The sequence below is a fragment of the Arachis hypogaea genome, chromosome 15 (assembly GCF_003086295.3).
Source record: "Arachis hypogaea cultivar Tifrunner chromosome 15, arahy.Tifrunner.gnm2.J5K5, whole genome shotgun sequence".
In the NCBI taxonomy this organism is placed as follows: Eukaryota; Viridiplantae; Streptophyta; class Magnoliopsida; order Fabales; family Fabaceae; genus Arachis; species Arachis hypogaea.
The window spans coordinates 100,053,114-100,057,525 of record NC_092050.1 but is presented as its reverse complement, the minus strand read 5'-3'; the positions used below and the strand labels follow the sequence as shown (position 1 = coordinate 100,057,525).

The window sequence follows — 4,412 nt, the reverse complement described above, 5'->3', positions numbered from 1 at the left end:
TGTATCTATATTCTATAATCGGACATATAGATTAAAACAAAGTAAAGAACACCAAAATAAAAAAGAAGGAGGAAACACACAGGAATAAAATATTATGGTTTGAATGTAACCATACAATTAAGCTCAAAAGTCACAGGCTGTGTGTTCTCTAGCTCAAAAAATCATATATCAGTTATGTATGTCATGCAAGTAAAAATTAAGAGTTCCCATTATTCTCAATGTAAATCTTAGGGTGGCTTTAAAGTTTTAGTGTTTCTCCTTGATGAAATGTTGTTAACTAACTAACATGTAATGCTATATATACAAGGTGTGTAGATTGTTTCTATTCTGTTCAAGTTTCTAGTTTACTTCCTTTTTGTATTTTCAATTCAAACTAAGCTATCTTATGCTAAAAAGGGTAAATTATACTAATTAATCCACATTTTCTATAATTAATAAGTTAGAATTGCAACTAAACTAAATGGCTAAAATATGAACTAAAGTGCAAAACACAAAAATAGAGTAAAAATACATGAAAAGAGTAATGTATAAGTACTGAGAAATAAAAATAAAGATCAAAATACAGAAAAATAACAAAATAAAATAAAAAGAGTCTGTAGTGGTTCACCAAGAAAAATACGCCAGAGATGGCGACCTCCCCACACTTAAAATAAAGCATCGTCCTCGATGCTCACTCAAGCAGGGTGTAAAGGAGTGTCATCACTGGAAGGATGGGTGGCTGGAGTTTCTGTAGTGGTGGTCTGAGGATCTGTCTGCTGCAGAGGAGGTGCTGACTGAATAGGAACCTCTAGGTCTGCAGCCTGAATCTGAGGCGGGGCCTCCTACTGTGATACAGCCTATTCTGGGCCTGCCTGCTCAGCCTCTCTTTGTGGATGGGTCTCTGCCTCATGATCATCCGCCTCCTCCTCAGATGGCTCTGATGGTGTGTCAGGCTCGAAGGGGATGTCGCTGCCAGAACGGATCATCAGCTTCAGGTGCTCATAGCATCGCTTGCTGCGACGCTCAGATCTCTCATATCGGCGCCGGTTGCGGCACTCCATCCGGTCTAGCTGCTGAAACAGGCGGTGTACGAGGTGATAAATGGGCTCTGAGGCAGGTGGAGGTGTAGTGGTGGTAGCTATAGATGAAGAAGGTCCGGCGGAAGGTGTGGCTATCTCGTCAGTAGCAGTGAGGAATGGAGGTCTGTAGCCCAAAGTCAGAAAGTTCCTGCTGTGAGGGATAATCTTCTTGCATTCTGTAGCAGGTGGCTTCTCATCAGCTTGCCATGGAAGGAAGCACACATGATTGGATGAAAACAATAGGAAAGCAGAAGTTCAGAAGCAACAAAGCATCTCCAAATGCTTATCTGAAATTCCCACCAATGAATTACATAAGTATCTTATTTTATTTTATATTTTATTTATATTTTAATTATCTAAACCTCATAACCAATTGAATCTGCCTGACTGAGATTTACAAGATGACCATAGCTTGCTTCAAGCCGACAATCTCCGTGGGATCGACCCTTACTCACGTAAGGTATTACTTGGACGACCCAGTGCACTTGCTGCTTAGTTGTGCGGAGTTGTGAAAAGTGTGAATCATAATTTTTTGCACCAGTGATCAACCAGCATAATGGTCCAATGACATCTTGGACATCTCAGATAGGCCATCATACAAGATACCTATGATAGACCATTCTGAGAGTATGTCAGGAGGACATCTCCTGACTAGTTGCTTGTATCTTTCCCAAGCTTCATTGAGGGATTCACCCTCTTTCTGTCTGAAGGTTTGAACTTCCACCCTGAGCTTGCTCATCTTTTGAGGTGGAAAGAATTTGGCTAAGAAAGCATTGACTAACTTTTTCCAAGAATCTAGGATTTCCTTAGGTTGAGAATCCAACCATATCCTAGCTCTGTCTCAAACAGTAAAAGGGAAAAGCATTAGCCTGTAGACATCAGGATCCACTCCATTGGTCTTAACAGTATCACAGATTTGTAAGAATTCAGATAAGAATTGATGTGGATCTTCCAGTGGAAGTCCATGGAACTTGCAATTCTGTTTCATTAGAGAGACTAACTGAGGCTTAAGCTCAAAGTTATTTGCTCTAATGGCAGGTATAGAGATACTTCTTCCATAGAAGTCAGAAGTTGGTACAGTGAAGTCACCAAGAACCTTCCTTGCATCTCTTCCATTATTTTGTTCGGTTGCCGTGTCTGTATTTTCAGTTTCTTGTTCAAAAAGTTCTGTGAGGTCTCTTCCAGAATGTTGTGCTTTAACTTGTTGTAAATGCTTCCTTAGGGTCCTCTCAGGTTCAGGATCAGGATTAAAGAGAGGTTCTTTATCTCTGTTTCTACTCATAAACAAGAAAAAGAAGACAAGAAAGAATAAGAATGAGAGCTCTATGTTAAAGGATAGAGAACTCCCTGTGAGATGTGAAGAAGAAAGAAAAATGAAGATAGAAGAAGGAGATGAAGAGTTCGAATAAAAGGGAGAATTCGAAAATTAAAAAGTAAAAAGAGAAACTAGAATAAAAATATTTTTATTTTTATTTTATTTATTAATTGAATTAAAAAGATTTGAAAACTTAAGTGTGATTTCAAAATAGAAGAGAGAGAAATAAAAGAAAAGTTTTGAAAAAGAGAGAAGAGAAAACAAGTAACTAATTAAGAAAGATATGAAAATAAGATAAGATAGGAGATTTGAAAAAGATTTAATTTTAAAATTTTGAATTTTAAAATTGGAAATAAAAATTCAACAAAATAAGATAAGAATTGAAAAGATTTGAAAAAGATTTAATTTTGAATTTTAAAATTGAAACAAGATAAGATAAAGATTTGAAAAAAAGATTTAATTTTTGAAAAGATTTGATTTTGAAAATTAAAAGTAAGATAAGATAAGATAATGATTTGAAATTTAAAGAAAGATAAACCAAAGATAAGATAAAGATTTGAAAAATTTTTGAATTTTAAAAGTTTAAATCTAAAAGAAAGATAAGATAAGAAAGAATCAAATTAAAAGAAAAGATTTGAAAAGATTTAAAAAGATAAGATTTGAAATTTTTTTTGAATAAAGATAAAAAAGATTTTTTTTTGATTTTTTGAAATTAATGAAGAAAGAGAAAAACAACCAAAATATACCAAACTTAAAATTTTTAGATTAAAGACACTAGTTTTTTGAAAATTAAAAAGAAAAACACCAAAAGACACCAAACTTAATTTTAAGATCAAAACAAGAAAAGAAACAAGAACAACTTGAATACCAAGAAGAACACTAAGAACAATTTTCGAAAATTTGAAGAAAATAAAGAACACAAAAAGGACACCAAACACAAGAACTAACACTAGACTCAAACAAAAGACAAAGAAAATATGGATTTTGAAAAGTTTTTGAAAAAAAAGAAAACAAAAGACTCAAAACAAAAGTAAAAAGTACCTAATCTAAGCAACAAGATAATCCAATAGTTTGTCAAATCCGAACAATCCCCAGCAACGGCGCCAAAAACTTGGTACACAAAACTGGCTCCGCACGTTTCGCACAGATAGACCGGCAAGTATACCGGGTCGTCCAAGTAATACCTCAGGTGAGTGAGGGTCGATCCCACAGAGATTGTTGGTTTGAGCAAGCAATGGTTACCTTGAAGATCTTAGTTAGGCAGATAAAAATTATAGTTTGTCACGAAAAACATATAAAATAGATAAATAAATAAAACGTTACTACATAGGTGTGAAATCAATGGTACGAGAATGGTTGAGGCTTCGGAGAGGCTTCTTCCTTCTGGATCAACTTTTCTCACCATCTACTCCAACTTCTGATTGATTCATTCCATGGCAGGCTATATATAATTAATGCCGGGTCAGCGGTCATTAATCTCCTCTGCTTCAAATCAAACGCTGGGTCAGTGGTCATCCAATTTGAACGGGGGTGACGCTCTATCAGCCCATTCCCTTGGTGATCCTACAGAAAATGCCACAGATAATGTCGGATCTTCTGGATCAGAGAATGCTGCTTCTTTGGATTCTAGTCTATACTACAAAAGCCCTAATCGACCCGCACCTCGGCTGAACTGATGTCTCGAGAAGTCCTCAACGAAGCCGTGGATTAGCCGTCTAAGAGATGTATAATCAAACTTGTGGTTCAATACTATCCCGTCAAGGACTCGCAAAAACCCATGTAGAATGAGGATGATTGTCACGAGTCATCCGATTCATAAGGTTGAAGAACGAAGATAGATCTTAGAATAGAATCAAGCATAAATTGAAGCAGAATAGTGATATTATTAATTCATAAGAATCAGCAGAGCTCCTAACCTTAACCTTAGGAGGTTAGTAACTCATACTGTACAAAGAAACAATGAAAAATGTGTAGAGTGGGGAAGAGCTCCTAACAAGGGTGAACTCTTGTCTATATATACTAATCTAATGACTAAGGAT

At 35.8% G+C, this 4,412-nt stretch overlaps 1 non-coding gene across 1 annotated transcript; it reads left to right on the top strand.

The window, feature by feature from the left end:
* Window positions 1-1,687: 1,687 nt before the first annotated feature.
* LOC112753593 (small nucleolar RNA R71) lies at window positions 1,688-1,791 on the top strand. The gene has a single exon (XR_003177973.1). It is a non-coding gene; the product is annotated as a small nucleolar RNA R71 (small nucleolar RNA).
* Window positions 1,792-4,412: the final 2,621 nt, after the last annotated feature.